General features: G+C 44.1%; 1 pseudogene; it reads left to right on the top strand.

Moving 5' to 3' along the window:
- The first annotated feature begins 4328 nt into the window (after window positions 1-4328).
- On the top strand, window positions 4329-4741 carry LOC113832447 (annotated as a pseudogene).
- Window positions 4742-18223: the final 13482 nt, after the last annotated feature.

The following is an 18223-nucleotide window of genomic DNA, read 5'->3' as shown; positions in this document are numbered from 1 at the left end:
TGACCTTGGTTGGGTTGATGCTTCTCAACTATGAGACAGCACAAGTTTTTCCACCTTTCGTATAGTTTTTCTCAGATATTTTGTCCCAGTGACGACAAACTGACTAACACCCTACTTTTACCCTGTAGCTTTATCATTTGTTCACTCTGTGTTTCTGTGCCCTACTTATAATTTTATTTCCTCTCAAATCTTAACAGGTGCGACTTAACTACTGTCAGGTGCACTGTTCAGTGGCATGAAGGGTCCTCGCTTGGCATTGCAGTCACCACTGACGGCCATCTCCACTCTTTAACCTGCATTTTCCACAGCCTTTGTCTTTTATGATTTGGACAGGTTTGGGGGTTCATCATGTTTTTGTAGGGCTGGAGATTGAATCCCAAACCATGTGTGTTTAAGGCAAACACTCTACCATTGAACTTCACCTCTGACACTTATTTTGATAGTGTCAAAGATTGTTCTCTCCTCTTTTAAGGAGACAGAACGTTCACCATCCTGGCTTTTCTGAGTGTCCTTGTGGTCAGTCTGCATTGTCAGCAGAAGTGCCTCACATGAGCAGACTCTTCTGAAGCCTGTATCTGGAGTCACACCACAGCTACCTGTGTCCCCTTGGTGGAGTCTCCCCAGCTTAGCCAATCAAGAAGTAACCTTAATAATCTACTGTGGGGTGGTTATCACTTTGCTCCCCTTGTACCTGTGATTTGGAAGGTGGGAAGATACTAGTCCTTATCTGAAGTTCTCTCTAGATTCGAAGTCATCAGTGATCTTGTTATGATGGCTGTGAAATGTTCCCTTTGAACGCCAGCACTCTTGATTTTACTCTTGCCTCCTTAACAGTCTTCTATTTGGAGAGCCTGGATTGGTTACTTTTCTGTTGCTGTGATAAAAAAAAAATAACACAGACCAAAAGTGAATTTAGGAAGAGACAGTTACTTCAGCTCAGGGGTCCAGAGAGACAGTCCATCAGGGTGAGGACAAAGGAGGAATCTGGCTGATTATAACTTTCCATCCTCACACAGGAAGGAGAGAGAGAAGGGGGAAGGGATATATATATATATATATATATATATATATATATATAGAGAGAGAGAGAGAGGAGAGGGAGGAGGGGGGAGGGAGGGAGGGAGGGGGAGGGAGGGAGGGGAGGGAGGGAGGGAGGGAGGGAGGAGGGAGGGAGGGAGGGAGGGAGGGAGGAAGGAAGGAAGGAAGAAATCCAAGTAACAAAGTATTAAAATGAACAAATCTAAAAGGTGTTCAAAGCAGTAATGAAAATGTTCACTAGAGGGCACCATTACAACAAATTATGTGATGCTCCTTTTAAAAATATTTATACAAGCTTCATAGTTTATTGATAGTGTCTTTCCTGAGAAGTGAAAGCCAATGAGTAGGACGGTGTCCTTTCATCCTACCATAAATACGACAGCTGGCTCTTTTAAAGATAAACATTGCTATAATTTGAAACGAACAAATATTTGCTGAGCTCTGGATAGCTCTAATGTCTCTCATTCTGTGTCAGCCAAGAGCTAAATAACAGTAGATGTATGTATTTGAATAAAGTATATTAAATGCATTAAATAATAAAATAAGAACAAGTCATTTATGACAGTCGCTAACATTCTCTGAAATGGTAGTACACATATGTGGTAAAATAAGAACAAATGAAACTTACAGGGAGCCAGCCCCTCTTCCTTCATGCTTTACACATTTCAGTGAAAAGGCAATGTGTTTGAACTACACATGAGCTTGCAGTTTGGACTCACTGGTGTTTCAGTAGAAAAAGAAAGCAGTGTGATAGTAAGAAAGGGTCCCCTTTCTTCCTCTTTGGCCTCCTGGCAATCAATTCTGCCTCTCCTGCCACCTCTCTAAGAGGGGGGACCAAGATCAATGCTTGCTGGGGCCCTGTGAACTCTTGGTATCTTCAGTGTCCCTGTCAGATGCCCCATACTCATCTTCAGCTAGGGCTCCCCTGGCACCAGAAGCAGAGTGTCATTAATTTATGCAGAAGTTTCTAACTTGTAATTCATTGCTTTTGTTTGAGTTCCTTTTTGGAGGCCAAGAGAATAATTTCTCTATTAGGCTGAGCTGAGGGATGTTGAAGCCAGCTATGAACGGAGGGACTGCAGTTCCTCATGCAAGGCCAAGGCAACAACAGACAGGAACAGGTAGACAAGGTTAATATTTTGTTATTGTAGTTGGGAGGTGGTGGCACATGCTTTTAATCCCAACACTTGAGAGGCAGAGGCAGGAGGATCTCTGTGAGCTCAAAGTCAGCCTGATCTACAGAATGAGTTCCAGAACAGCCTAGGCTATATAGAGAAACCCTGTCTCGGGAAACAAAAACAAAACAAAACAACAACAACAAAAACAAATGTACTGCAGCTGAAAGCACTTGTTTGCATCGTGGCTGCTTTTGTGAGCAGCTCTCCCAAAAATGCATATCCATCAAAGCTTTTGTTTGGGAAGGTCCTCTTCTCAAACAAAATCAAACTGAATCATATTTAAAATACACAGCTCCATGAATTTGAAGAGAAAGAATGGAGTGGGAGGGGCAGAATTCTATTCTCAATAGCTTCAAAAAACACCTGGGAGATACCTAAACAAGGAGATGAAAGACCTCTGCCTCTTCAACCAACTTTTAGCTGCTGAAGAAGGAAATGGAAGAGGGCACTAGGGAATGCAATGACCTCCCATGCTGATTTAGCAGATTTAATCTACAGATTCAGTATAATCTCCACCAGAATCATAGCACCAGAAAGAACTCCAGAAATTCACGTGGAACTCCAGAAGACCTCAGATTGCTAAAGCAATCCTCAGCAGAAAGGGCAATGTGGGAAGTCTCATAATATCCAGGCTCAAATTATATTCCAGAGCCATAGAAATAAAAACAGGATGCTCTGGCACAAAAGACACACAGGCCAGCGAAACAAAACACAGGACCAGGAATCAAAGCCACTCAGTCACAATCACCTATTTTTGACAAAGATACAAAAATCATATGCTGGAGAAAAGACTTCAACAAAATTATGCTGGGAAAACTGGATTTCCATATGAAGAACAAAATCAGATCCATATCTCTCATCTTGAGCAATTGGAAAAATTTAAAATGAATCAAAGACTTTAATATAAGAGCTGAAACTGTAAAACTGCTAGAGGAAAATGTAGGGGAAAACATTTCAAAGCATAGACATTGTCCTAGTTAGGGTTTCTATTGCTGTGATGAAGCACCAGAGCCAAAAACAACTTGGAGAAACAGTTTGCTGTGTCTTACACTTCTAGGTAACAGACCATCCCTAAAGAAAGTCAGGGCAGGAACCTGGAGGCAGGAGCAGATGCAGAGGCCACAAAGGGGTGCAGCTTACTGGCTTGTTTCACATGGCTTGCTCAGCCTGCTTTCTTATAGTATCCAGGACCACCAGCCAAAGGATGACCCACCTATGGTGAACTGGCCCTCCCACATCAATCAATAATCATGAAAATGTCCACAGGCCATCTTCCTTATTGAGGTTTTCTCTTCCAGAATGAGTCTAGCTTACGTCAAGTCAATATAAAACTAGCCTGTGTGGATACAAAAGGTTTCCTGAAAAGCTCTGTCACAGGAAGTAATTCCAAGAACAGACAAATGGATTTGCAAAAAATTTAAAAGCTATGGCACAGAAAAGAAGACTATATGGGTGAAGAAACAGCCCACAGACAGAACAAATTTTTTTCTGGTCACATACCAGATGGAGTTAATATTTAGACTACACAGAGAAATGCAAAATTAAGCCCCAGAAAACTCTCTCTCTCTCTCTCTCTCTCTCTCTCTCTCTCTCTCTCTCTCTCTCTCTCCATTTTGTTTTTGTTCTGTTTTGCTTTTGAGACAGGGTATCTCTACATATCCCTGGCTGTCCTGAAATTCACTCTGTAAGGGGAATTTCAGGGGGCAGGCTGGGCTCAAACTCACAGAGATCCTCCTGCCTCTGACTCCCCAATGCTGGGATTGAAGGTGTGTGCTTCCAAGCCCAGAGACAATTCTCAATAGAAGAAGAAATACAAATGCTCAACAAATACTTGGAAAGGTAGTCAATATCCTTACCCACCATGAGAACACAAATTAAAATTCCAAGCACCCTAGCCACAGTGGCTATCAGTAAGAAAGCAAAGGACAACCATAGTGGTGAGATTTCACGAGAGCAGCTTCCCTAACATGCCTAAAAGACACTATTTCAAGAAGTTATCCTTCTCTTCTTCATCAAGAAGAGAGATATTAATTTATGGAGATTCTCTTCCTCTGCCCCATGAGGTGTTTCCCTTGCTTTCTCTTCCCTCTTTCCACCAGCACAGCCCTAGCCATGAAGGTGGAGTTGTACAGTTTCAACAGGTACAAGATCTACCCCAGACATGGGTGTCACTGTGCCAGGACTGATGGGAAGGAAAACTTGACAGATAAACTGGCCTGTCCTCCACAGAAGAACACACAAAAAAGGAACAGTCAGACGAAATTCAAAAGAAAACACCCTGCCATGAAGTCAAATTCCAGTGGGCTATCCCTGGTGCATCTTCTGTGGATATAATGGCTGAGAGGAATCAGAAACCGGAAGTTAGGAAAGCTCAGCTAGGCGAGCAGGCTATCAGCTGCCAAGGAAGCCTTAAAGGCAAAGCGGCATCAAGGAAGACAACAATGGCTGCTGCCCAGGCCTCGGCAAAGGCGACACCTATGGAGAAGATTGTGAAACCTGTGAGGGTAGCCACTCCCCGAGTTTAGTGAACAAAGCTAACTTGGTAGATCTGAATGTTAAATAAATATCCATCTCTAACTCTTAAAAGGAGGAGGATGAAGGAGGAGAGGAAGGAGGAGGAGAGGAGAAGGAGGAGAAGGAGAGAAGGAGGGAGAGGAGGAGGGAAGGAGAGGAAAGAGAAGGATAGGAAGGGGAAGAAGGAAGAAAAGGAGGAAGAAGGAAGAGGAAGAAGAGGAGGAGGATGAAAAAGGAAGAGAAGAAGAGGAGGAAGAGGGGTGGAGAGAAGAGAAAGACAGTTTTGTGCTGACTGGGTGGTACCCTGGCTCTGATTTCACCAACACCATGTGTGAAGTGCCTGTGTGGTGATGGCCTTCTGGAGTCCCTTCTTCCCACCCCTGTCCCAGCCTTCTCTCTTAACTCACCCATTAAGCCACCAAGGTTTGTAGCTCTTACTCTGGGCTGTAGTGTGGCAGTGGTGGACTGGGACACTGTGGAAAGTTCATGAAATGTAGCATAGAGCCCATTGCTCTGTAGTATGGCCCTACCTAAGCCAGGGCTTGATGGGGAATGTACTGTGTATGTTTATCTTATTGATTGTTAAATAAAATACTGTTTGGCCAATGAGACAGCAAGTTAGACGGGACTAGGAGTCAAAGAGGATTCTGGGAAATGTAGTAGAGAAGTGGTGATCCAGGCAGGAAGTGACATAGCAAGGAGACTCATATTTAAGCGAAGGATAAACAGGAAGGGCCCTCTTTTCCCCTCTGCTCCTGCTCCAGTGGCCAATGTGATCCACCGGCAAGGAGGGACGCCAATAAGGCGTCCGATAAGATAAGTCTTATAAAATATATAGATTTATGATAGTTAAGACTGAGCTAACAGATGAGAATCTTAGTCATTGGCCAAACAGCTTTAAACCTAATACAAGTTTCTGTGTATTCATTTGGGCCCTAACTCAGGCAGGCGGCTGGCGTAAAGCCCAGTAAAGCTCACACGTTGCGGTGGGGCTCAGGCAGCTTTTGGCGGAAAGATTTTTCGTAACAAGGGCTGAAGGAAGAATACAGAACAGGAGGCCATGAAGTTTATTATAAGAGAGTAGAGACATATTTTTGTTTCTTTTTATAGAGGGTGTGGACCAGAGAAGTACCAGCCTAGGCCTGGAGTTAGGAGACATTCAGCAAGAGGGGCTTAGAGGTTTGAGAGATGACTCAGAGGTTAACTGGAGGATGACTCCAGAAGACCTGGTTCAATTCCCAGGACTCACAAAGCGGTTCACAACCATTTGTAACTTCAGTCCCTGGGCATCTAATGCCTCTCCTGTCCTCCATGGACACTATATGCGTGTGGTGCACAGACAGATATGCAAGCAGAACACCTATACACATTTTAAACAGAGAAAGGAAGGAAGAGAGAAAGAGAAAGAAAGAAAGGAGAGAGAGGAGGATTAGGACTTGGGGCCAAGGCTGCAGAGTCAATAGTCTTTGGCCCTGGCCTATACTTGCTTCCCAAAACAGCACGGGCCTCCCCACTCTTACTTTTGCATGGTGTTCTTCTGTTCCAGTACTCCATGCAACAGTTGCCACGAGCTCTACCTTCCACCTCCCATTTTCCCCACCGCTGCAGCCATCTTCAGGCTTGTTACCTTAAAGCCTACCTGTGTGTCAGTAAGCAACAGTGGAGAAAAAGAAAGACAGACAAATGTGGTACCTAAACTTACAATTGTAGGTGTGTGTGTGTGTGTGTGTGTGTGTGTGTGTGTGTGTGTGTGTATGTGTATGTGTGTGTGTGTTTACACACGTGTTTTGTACGTACGTCATGGAGGCTAGTGAGGGGATCATGTGAGAGGAAGAAGAAGTCTTAAAGAGGGTGGGAAATGGAGGAGCCAGTGAAACGTGGGTAGGAGCAAGAGGTACTAACTAAGGAAAGAAAGTCAGGTGGAAGGAAGGGGCCGAGGCCTGTGGAGGCCAGCACTGGAAAAGAAACGAGAAGAGTCCAAGGGCACATACCTATGAAGACATTGTGGGGAAACCTGAAACATCAAAAAGATGCTATTCCTATTTCAAACTTACTCTTATATTGTGTGTCACAACAATAAGGGGTTTTGGATAAGGTGCTTGTAAAACCAAAACTTGTAACTGTATCCCTCTTTCCCTTTCAAAGATGCTGTGTCTATAGGATCCCAACTGAAACTGATAGATGGGAAGGCATCTATGGAAACGGGAACTCTGAAGAATATTTGCTAGAATTAATGACCTGCTCTGATTTTAAGTGTGAAAATGACAATGTGATGTTTTAGTGTTTAGAAATAGTCTCTTTCCAACATGTGCAGTGAAATAATTACAGATGTAATGACAGGGTATCTGAAATTCACTTCAAAATAATTGCTTCCAGTAGCCCAGTACTTAGGAGATGGAAGTGACTGTGGACATGGATACAGTAAGCTTGGCTCTGAGTTGGTAATTATTGAAGCTGGGTCCAGAGGATGGTAAGAGAAAGGTCATTATGTATTCTTTCTGTACTTTTGCACCGATTTGAAATTTTTCATAATAAAAAGTTAAAAACAAATCACATGCCAAAAAACTCCCAAATGTAACTGTCATTATTTAATAACTTTGAACCCAATGTGGACCTAAGAAGCCATCTTTCACAAGAAAAAAATTTGCAGTTTCAAGTCTTTTTCTTGATGATCGGGTCTGAGCGTGTTAATCAATGCTGCCCTGTCACAGCCCCTGACATAAGAAAATGCTGAAATGTGATTTTTAAGTCATAAAAATATGCTCATAGTAATAGCTCCATCTTTTGCATAATATTTAAATCAATGCATTGATTCCCAGTTGCCTGAGACCCTTATTTCAGTAGCAAAATAAACGATACAACGTTCAGGAAAAGTTGAATCCATTCGGGTTCATCTGTGCTCCAAGTCTGAAGCTAATTAAGGCTGCCTATCAGCACTGTCTAGGGCAAGTCATGGCTGGGCTCCTCCTTTCATCTCCTCCTTCCTCCCTCCCTTCTCTTCCTTCCATCTATCCATTCTCACCCTAACCTTCCTTCCTCCCTCCCTCCCTCCCTCCCTCCCTCCCTCCCTCCTCACTCCCTCCCTCCCCTCACCCTCCTAGTTGCTAACTGTGTTCATGAAAAGGGAAATTACCAGTCACAAGGATACCCCACCTTGACTCTTTGCATGTCTGCAGATATAGAATGACTAATATATTCAATGTTCATAGACATCTGTTTTTAAATTCCACCAAATCAAGAGTTCCTGGATCTGTAGACTGATTTTCTTTCTTTAGTCTTTTTTTTCCCTTTATAGCAAAACTATAGAGTCCCCTTCACTTTCTTCTCTAGCTCCATGTCTCCTGCGCTTTCCTGAGGTGGTTTCTGTCAGCTCATGCAGTAGGGTCACCCATCTCTTATCACAACCACCGACTCTGCCTTGGGTAAACCTGTCAGCCCTTATGCATCCGCCTTGACCCCCTGCAGCACCTGGCTAGGCCCCTGCTGTCCCCTAGGTAGGCCTACTAGGGGAACTTTTAGAACATGACCCTCCCCATTTCCTTCACCCTCATTGGCTTTGCCATGCCATTTCCCTCCCACATCCTTCCTTGCATTTTGATGCACAGGTTTCAGCCTTGAAATTGTTCTCTTCTCTATGTTAACTCATCATCTTGGTAGATTATTGTCTCTTAGACTCAGCTCCAAATGTACAAATGCAGCTTCTCTGAAGGGTACACCCTACGCAGACTTCTCCCTGAGAGGATGCTGTAGTCATTTCTGGAGCTCTGCCCCCCAGTGGCCTACTAGCTGGCTCCTCTTCAGAATTCTGCCACCTCATACCTTCACCACAAAGGAAACTAAGCTTCCAACACACGAACTTTTAGAGAATATAATAGCAAGCCACCCTTTACCCCCTGGTCCTCTCTTTTCTATCCCTTAGCTAATTAGAATGGAAGTTCTACACAGACAGGTGTGTGTGTGAGTGTGTGTGTGTGTGTGTGTGTGTGTGTGTGTGTGTGTGTGTGTCCGCTTTGTTTCCACTGCTTGACACTTGGTAGATTTGTAAATACTTACTGATGAGTAATTGGTTACACAAGTTGTTAGTCACTGTACACTTCAAATTCTTCATGTATAAGCATCATATATAAACATTGATAAATAAGACACGTAGGGTGGAGGGAGGAATGAAAACTGTGCATTTAGAAGGAGTTTAGTAATAATAATGATTGAAAGTGATGTAAAGCCTGATAAGTCTTTTCCTTTTTTCTTTTTTCCTAGTACTGGGTCTTGAACCCTGAGCTTTGCACATGCAAAGCAAGTGTTTTACCACTGAGATGTGGTACCAGTCAATGTCTGGATTTTAGCAATGAAAATTATGGTTTTGACTTTGGTTGTATTTGGACTTAATTGAGGCAATAATGAAGGCAAGAGAGTGTGATGGTTAATATTGATGATTGGCTCAACAGGAGTTAGAAAAACCTAGGAATCAAACTTCTAGGCATGTCTGTGAGGGAGCTTCTAGATTAGGTTAATTAAGGTGAGAGCCCCCCCACACACACACACACCTGCCTTAACTGTGGGCAGCCATAAGCTGAAGTTCTAAATGGAATATAAAGGAGAGAGTCAGATGAACACTGACCTTCATCTCTCTCTGCTTCCTGATTGTGGATGCAATGTGACTCCTCACATATCTGCAGCCATGATTTCCTGGTTGTGATGACTGGTGGTACAGTGGAAGTGTGAGCCCAAAGAAATCTTTCCCTCTTCCAACTGCTTTTGTCGAGTGATTTGTTGCTGTGATGAGTCCCTTCCCAGTTCTACCATATGTATAAAACCATGCAGAATCTGATATAAAATCCTTTATGCACTGTAGTCCCTCACCCCTATCCTCATAAGTGCTGTCAGGAACAGGCAGTATGGTACCTCGGGTGCAGACGGGGGAATCTGAGACTGGATGAGGGTAAAGAATTGTCCCAGGCTGCCTAGCTACTCGGTGAAGGAGACAATAAGAGAGCAGCCAGCGTTACAATGGAAGGCATGTCTGTTCTTGCATGAGAGACTACATAACTAGGGCTGGTCACACAGCTCAGTGTCAGAGTGAGGCCCTGGGTTCAATCCCTAGGACTGCAACAAAACAAAATGAGAATGCTCCACAAACTTGGTAAAAAGTCACCTAGGGTCTGCATATATGACATCAGTAAAATGGAATTAGAAATGCAAACTTCCACCGACATGTTGTTCACACTTGAGTATGACATTCTCAGTCCACCAATCTGTTAGGTTCTATGGCATAGATATAGCCACAGACCTTCAGCCGTGTTATGGAAGGGTACTAGAGACATTACTTGGTTCACTGTGCATTTTTTTCCCCAGCAGACTTGAAACAAAAACAGACTGATGGCCAATGTGAACCTTTCTTGATCTCACTGGACATCCTGTATTGTGTGGCAAACACTAGCTGACTTCAGGGCACAGTACAAGAAGGATGGGGGTTCCCTGTATACAAGCCACAAGCAGAATGCAGAGTGGCTACAATGAATGACAAAGCCTATTTTTTTTTAAAAAAATCTGAGTGCACAAAGAGGATTGCACTGGAGGTTTGTCTGTGTTGACAATAACTGCAGCACTAGGAATGCTAACTTTTAAAAGATATATTCTGAACTAGGACGAGACAGAAGGAGAAACTGATTCGGCCCTTGTTTCTTCTTCTTCTTCTTCTTCTTCTTCTTCTTCTTCTTCTTCTTCTTCTTCTTCTTCTTCTTCTTCTTCTTTTATGAAGACGATGAGATCTTAAGAATATGTTCATGGAGAAAAAAAGAATAGCACTAATGAACATCTTCGATCTCCTCACCACACTGAGTAGACCTAACACAGAGGATGGGAAAAATCTTGTTTGAAGGCCTCCAGAATAAAGTGACTCCACAGACCTCTTTGGTGATCTGCCATGCTGTTTACATTGTGGTTGCTTTTCTATCAATGGAGGAGAAAAACTCAGTAACACCTGAGCAATTTCCTGCACACAAGGGAATTTAGCAAAAAGTAGATCTGAAGGTAGTGATTTAAACCACTTTCCCCTTGGCTTTTTGCAGGCATGGCTCCTTGGAGACCATGAGCAGCCAGCCCTTCTGGGACATTGTCCGGCAGCAGAAGCCCAGCTGAGCAGTCATCATTAATGACCTACTTTGTGTCCAGAACACTGAGGAGGAGGTAGGGTACCTGGCTTGACCTTGAGCTGGATTGCAAGGATGCTGCTTTGCTGAGACACAGGAGGTAAGGCAGCTCCTCCCTGCTCCGTTTTTGGGTTCTAGGGTGCTTTGTGAGTAGACTGTTCCAGTTCACACCTCTGATTCACCCCATGCAGCTCCAGTTCACACCTCTGCTTTACCAGTGGGGCTCCAGTTCATACCTCTGCTTTATCAGTGGGGCTTCAGTTCACACTTCTGATTTCCTCTGAAGGGCGGGTTACCTCTTTCTGCATTTGGTAGTGTCGCTTCTTGGCATCTTTGTGATTGATTGGGGGAAAAAAATATGATGGATTCAGTAACCAGAGGTCAACATCGCAGTGGGAAGTGTGTGTGGGGGGGGTGGTTGAGGCTCCCTCTGGCTATGTAGAGAACAAGTTTTAGCATGCATAAAGGTGGAGAGAAGTCACCAGTAGACCCTCAACTGGAAACACTGAAGACTGGGGTGACTGTGATTGTCAACTTGACGGCTGTGGTATCTCCTAGGAGACAAACGTCTTGGTGTGGGTAGTAAAGGGTTTCCAGGGAGTTTTACCTGACATGTGTCAGTTACCTTTCTACTACTGTGACAAAGCAGATCAGGGCAATTTATAGAAAAAACGGGTTTGTTTGGATCACAGTTCCAGAGGTTAGGGTCTATAATGGCAGGGACAGCATGGCAGCAGGTGGCAGACACAGTGACTGAACTGGAGCCTGAACACTGAGCACTGACATCTCTCATGGAAAGTTGGAAGCAGAGAGCAAACTGGGAACAGCTTGTGGTTCTGAAACCTCAAACCCCACCCCACCCCCAGTGACACATCTCCTCCAGCAAGGCCATGCCTAAGTCTTCCAAAACAGTGCTACCAACTGGAGACCAAGTGTTCAAATTGGGGCCTATGAGGGACATTTCCACTCAAGCCATCACAAAAGAGAAGAGCCATCCTGAATGTGGGTGGCACTATCCCATGTGCTGTGGCCCTGGGCTAAACAAAAAAGAAAATAACCATCTGAGAAGCAGTGTTTAGCCCTCTTTGCTTCTTGATTGAGGACACAGTGTGACCAGCCACCTCATGTTCCTGATGTCGGGACTTTCTGTCATGATGTCATCCTGGAACTAAGAGCCAAAATAAGTCCTTTTAGATGTTGCTTCTGTCACTTATTTTGTTACAGCAATGAGACAATACAACAGGGACAGGGTGATTTTATGTTTTATTTTTAACTCATGTGAGACCTGGTTTTTCTATGTATCCCCAGCTCCTAATCCTCCTCCCTCAACCTCTCAACTCTGAGATTATAGTTCTGCATCTCTGTAGCCCAGCAAACTGTTTGTGTGACCATAAGGCAGAGTCTGTTATCTGGGTAAGAGAAAGCCCAAGAGAGAGACGAGTATATGGCAAAACAAGATGCATAATCTTATCTTCTAGAAGGAGGAGCTGGGCTCTGTGTTGAAGGCTCTTGGGAACACAGGAGAATTCCTAGAAGAGGAATTACCGAGACTGGGCCTACTCGCACACACGTATTTCTAGTCTTTCCCCTGTAGTGTCTATGCCAGTAGGCATGGTCATGCTCTAAGGCCCGCTGGCTTCTGATGTATTTGGTCAAAGGGAGATGACTAGGGAAGGCAGAAATCAACGGTTCCCTCAATGATTTTCTGCCTCAGGCAAACAATACCAGCTGCTGTGTTCTCATCTTTGTACAGGTTAGATATAGTTCCCAGGTCTGTGACATGACACCACACTCTGAGTGATAAAAACCATTATTTTTCCCCTTTGTTCCTTTATCCATGCATGGTCAGTGACCCCTCTGCTATTGGATGGCCTTGAAGTCTTCTCTTCAGCTTCCAAACTTTTCTGTTATCCATGTTATCAGTATAAATTTTATGTATTTTTAGAGTGGTTTATTTCCTGAATGGATTATGACTGATACAAAAATCCGCTATAAAATATGACTGATATAAAAATATGGCCATTGAAGTTTTGGAAAGATCACCACGACTTCAGGCAAAGATGAACTGCATGGAGAAGGAGAGATGCTCTGAGAGCCATGGGCTGCATAATACACCAACAGAAGAGACTTGATGAGTAATTGGATTCAGGCAGAGAACTGGTCCAGAGCGAAAGAAATAAGCTTGGGAGATATGAAGAAGGCAGAATCCATGATGCTTACGAATGACTGGCAGAAGAGCAGAGGTGATATCCACTATTGCTACAGCAGTGACTGCTAGAAGAGATGGTGATGCCATTTTGGATATGTGCAGCTGGAGTAGCCTGTGAGATCAGCCTTTGGATAGCTGAGTGTGGAGCAAAAGATGCGGGAGACACAGCAGCATTATCAAAGTCTGGTGGTGTAAGTCAGTGCATACACAGGGCAGGGGTCAGGGGTCAGGGTTGAGGGGTTAGAGAGCAGGGGACAGAGGGCAGGGGCCAGGAGGCAGAGAGCATGGGGTAGAGGACAGAGGGCATGAAGACCACATAAAGAGCAAAGCGCAGACCTGCTGTGTAACCCCAATGCTTCAGTAAAGGGTCAAAGGTGAAGAAGGGTGAGGATGTAGGTGGGAAGAGGTGTTAGGAGGACTACAGAATGCTTTTTGTTTGTTTTCAAGACAAGGTTTCTTTGTGTAGCCCAGGCTATGTGGCACTCACCCTGTAGACCAGGCTGGCCTTGAACTCAGAGATCCATCTGACTCTGCCACCCCAGGATTTTGGAGCAATGTTTCCATCCACTGAGAAGAGAAAGCAACACCCTAGTGATATCTGTGGCTCCTCGGCTCTATGTTCATAGAGTGCCTACCAATTGTTTTGGCAACTGTGGTGATATGTTATTTGTTATGATAGCAGCGGACCCAGCAGGTCCCGCTGCCCTTGAGCCCCAAAACAAACACACAGAGACATATATTAATTATGAAACCATTGGCCAATGATTAGGGCTTCTTATTGGCTAGCTCTGTCTTAATTATTAACCCATTTCTATCAATCTATGTATTGCCACGAGGTTGTGGCTTACTGGGCAATGCCCAGCATGGTGTTACTCCTTTGGTGGCATCACAACTCTGTGATGGGCCCATCTGCCTATCTTTCCCAGAATTCTCCTCCTCCTAGTCCTTTCTATCTTCTTGCCTTAATTATTTATGATTTAATAAACATTTCCTGAAGTATCAGAAAGCTAAGCTAGCCACAAGGCATAGAGGTCAGGCAATGGTGATGTACACCTTTAATCCCAGCAGCCATACTAGCAAGCCATAGATCCAGGCAGTGCTGGCACACACCTTTAATCCCAGGACTCAAGAGACAAGCAGATGGACTCTGTCAATTCAAGGCCACACTGAGCTATGTGAAATTGATCCAGTCCTAAAGAAAAACAGCTCACACAAAAGTGATCTTAGCTCTTGGGATCACAGGCCTTTAATCCCAGCACTGGAGGTACATAAGCTAGGAGCAGATACTCAGTTGGGACATTTTGGTCTCAAACTACACTTGGGTAATTAATCTCTAACCACGTTGAGGAGAGCATAGCAGTCTGGATTATACTCTGAGGGTAAGTGGAGACAGGATCACACATTTCAGTCTGAGGTAGAGGTGAAAGCCAGTGGCAGGCTGACTTGCTTCTCTGATTTTCAGCTTGAAGCTTTAACCCCAACATCTGTCTCTGAATTTTTATTTCCCATGTTACAGGCAACTCACAAAATTGAGTCTGTTGTCCATGCCACTCCTGGCACTGCCTGTTTTCCTTCCCCTTTGCTTTGTGTTTTTCCTTTGCTTGTATCAAATTGTATTCTGTTGGTTAAAAACCCTTTTCATGCCCCACCCCCGACAATGCTTTTACTCTTACTTAAAATTCCATTTGCAGAACCAATTTATTCTAAGCCTAACTTCATGACATTAAAACCAGTCACTTGATATGAGCTAGATCTTGCCTTTGTTAAGGGAAGATGTTAGTTACAGAAGTAGAACAGCATAGAGGCATGTCATATTTCAAGCAACTGTTGCATTAGTCAGGATAACATTGTAATTCCTAGAACCCTTTGCTTCCTGATGCTGGTGAGAGTTCCAGGTGAACCAGCGATGGATGGTCCTTCATGTATTCTTGGAAACTGTCTAGGCTGTGTATATTTTATGTCTAAATAATGCCTCACTTCACTCAGAATGTAATCACATTTGTGAATTGGTGTGGCCATTTGGGTGGCTGTATTCCTTGTGCATTTGCATTAACAGACAGGGTGATGTGTCTTCTTCTTCTTCTTCTTCTTCTTCTTCTTCTTCTTCTTCTTTTTTTTTTTTTTGATAATGTTTCTCTGTGGCTTTGGAGGCTGTCCTGGAACTAGTTCTTGTAGACCAGGCTAGTCTCAAACTCACAGAGATCTGCCTACCTCTGCCTCCCGAGTGCTGGGAGTAAAGGCATGCACCACCAACGCCCAGCTGTGATGTGTCTTCTTATACAATTTGCAGCATCTTCTAAATGTAGAAAGGAATACCACTGGCAATCACGGCAGAGGCCTCTGAGCCAGGGACAGGAAGCAGTGATACCAGGCTCAATTCAGACTGGGCTGCCTGTGGCATCAGATCTTTTCCTTTTTGATGATTTAAAAATTAAAAAAAGGCAGGTTTGGTGGCACACTTGAAATTCTAGCACTTGAGAGGTAGAAGCAGGACGATCCCTGTATGTTTGAGGTCATCCTAATCGCCATAGTGGCTATCAGGCTAGCTAAGGGTACATAGCGAGACCCTATCTTGAAACAAATACTACAGTAAAGTAGGCATATGGTCCCTTTCGATGAGGGTAGTGTGTAAGCACAGGTCCCAGGGCCCCTCTTGTGCAAGAAATTTGGGGGGTCCTAAAGATGTAAAAGTGAGATGTAGAGCATAGAGACGATGGCTGCTCTGGCCCACCACAGAGTTATTTTACATTGTGTTTTATCTTCTTTCCTGTTAACTGCATCTTACCTAGGAGTCAGAGCTGGTACTCAGTAGGACATGAGGAAGTTCTGTCTTGACTCCGTACAAAACCACAAGTCACAGGTTCCAATTTAACTATGTTGGTGGCAATCCTGAATGTAATGTGTAAATTTAAATTTCAGCCCACAGTCATTGAGTGAAGATATGCAAAAGAAGAATATTTAATCAGTGATAGATTTAAGCTACTTAAGAAATGGCCCGATAAGGGTGGATGAAAACAATCACATTTTTGCCAAGCCTGCACATTATCTAGGTGAGGTGTTTTGTACTAGAACAAAATGTTTGAGAGAGGCTAGTTTTATGAAGAGATGAAGGTTAGAGATTCAAAGTCCAAGATTGGATGACCCCTTTGGTTTGGCTCCTAGTTGTGGTCTTCTCTCTAGTAGAGTCCCATGGTGGCCCAGAGTACCATGTGACAGGATACCACACATTGTATGAGTCTATGTCTACCTCCCTGTACTTAGAAAGTCACTGAGATTTCATCCTGGCATCCCCACCCCGATTATTCTAATCACTTTCCCAAACTCCACCTCTATAAACACCACAGGAGATTCAATTTCCAACATTTTATACAATTGACATATGCCTCCATGGATTTGAGGAAGGGACAATTGACATGCGTCAATGGATGATGTGGGGGACATTTGAGCCATCGAAACCCGAGGTGGAAAGTCTGATATAGCAAGCATGCATGTGAAGCCTAGGCTTTGAACGACAGAAAGTAGGCAATAAACCAACAAAGGAAGGAAGGACCACCTTCCTGGTTCTGCAGCATCAATCCCGTACTCACCATCCCTGCATCTAAGAGTGGTCCAGGTTCCCAACTTGGAGAGAGTGTTGGATCACGGCCATCCCATCCTGGGGAAGTTCGGGGATCCATTGGGATGCTGCAAACTGTGGTTGAGTAAGCCTCAACTCCCCTCCTAACCTCTCCACAAATATGTCTCCACAACCAAGTTTTCTTCCTTCTCCCATTACCAACTCTTCCTCAGTGTCTCATGGACGTTTCATGCTTACCAGGTAGAAAGTACATTTCTCCTCTGTTCTGTCTTGAGAATTTGTGTTTCTCCATACTGAACCACTTCTCCAGTCCTTCAACCTCAAGAAAAGGTTTATCTTCTCACCTAGGTTTGCCTTCCTGGCTATTTCTCGATCATCTTATTCAGCATCTTCAGTTTCTCCCTCTTCGTTTTCTTCCTTTTAACTTTCTACAAAAATGCACAAGGATATTTGAATTGGGGGGAAACCTAATGCTTGTTCAGAAGTAAGATGGCCCAGTTCAGCTCTTACTTGCCACTGTCTCTCTGACCCAAATTCTCTTCCTGATGCCTCCTGTCCACAGTCCTGGTTGACTGGGCCACTGGCATGGTACTTACAGCTTTAAGTATGACTGTCTTGAATTGCTAGCTTTATCATGTATAAGAGCCAAATTACTAGTAGGTTTCTTTAAAAAGGTACCTTTTGAATCTAGGTGTTGTGACACATATTAATCTCAGGACTCAGGAAACTGGAGCAGGAGGATTGTTAGTTCCAGGCCATCCTAGGCTCCTTAACAATTTCCAGGCCTAGCCAGAGCTCATAGTGAATCCCTGTTGCAGGTCCTCCCCTCTCCTAAAAGAAGAGACCTAATGTGTTTGTTATATCGCTCAGTGTGTAGCTGATTTGAAATAAAACTGAAAGTGTATCACTGAAGTGAGAGACAAATGATGGTCTAGGGTGTGTGCAGAGAGCAAAGAAAAAAAGTAGTATTGATAATGTTGAGATAGGCCTAGAAGTAGACTTGCCACATGTTGTGCAAACCTTCCTACTAGAAAGGTGCAGGGCCCCTCCTGGACCCAGGGGAGTTCCTTTATCCATCACTTCAGGCCTCAGGAATTAGGCTTCCTTCCTTCTCTTCTTGGTGACTGACACCACCCATTCAATTCCCTAGAATCAGGGCTTCTCAATACTTCTTCTTTTTTTTGGGGGGGGGGTTGAGATAGGGTTTCTCTGTGGTTTTGGAGGCTGTCCTGGAACTAGCCCTTGTAGACCAGGCTGATGTCGAACTCACAGAGATCTGCCTGCCTCTGCCTCCCGAGTGCTGGGATTAAAGGCGTGCGCCACCAATGCCCGGCCTCAATACTTCTTTTACAGTCCTTAAAGGTGTCAGCATATTAGAGTGTAAGTAAATTCCAAAATAAAATAATAAAAACATTTAACCACAAATCATGGGGCATTCTGGACAGCCGGCCCAGTCTAACCAGTGAGTTCCAGTCCAATGAGAGGTCCTGTCTCAAAGAGAAGGTGGATGGCACCTGAGGGACTACAAGTGAGGTTGACCTCTGCCCCTGATGCACAC

This window comes from Cricetulus griseus (genome assembly GCF_003668045.3).
Source record: "Cricetulus griseus strain 17A/GY chromosome 1 unlocalized genomic scaffold, alternate assembly CriGri-PICRH-1.0 chr1_1, whole genome shotgun sequence".
NCBI lineage: Eukaryota > Metazoa > Chordata > Mammalia > Rodentia > Cricetidae > Cricetulus > Cricetulus griseus.
Note: the sequence above shows the minus strand (reverse complement) of the source record. Positions and strands in the feature narration are given on the sequence as shown.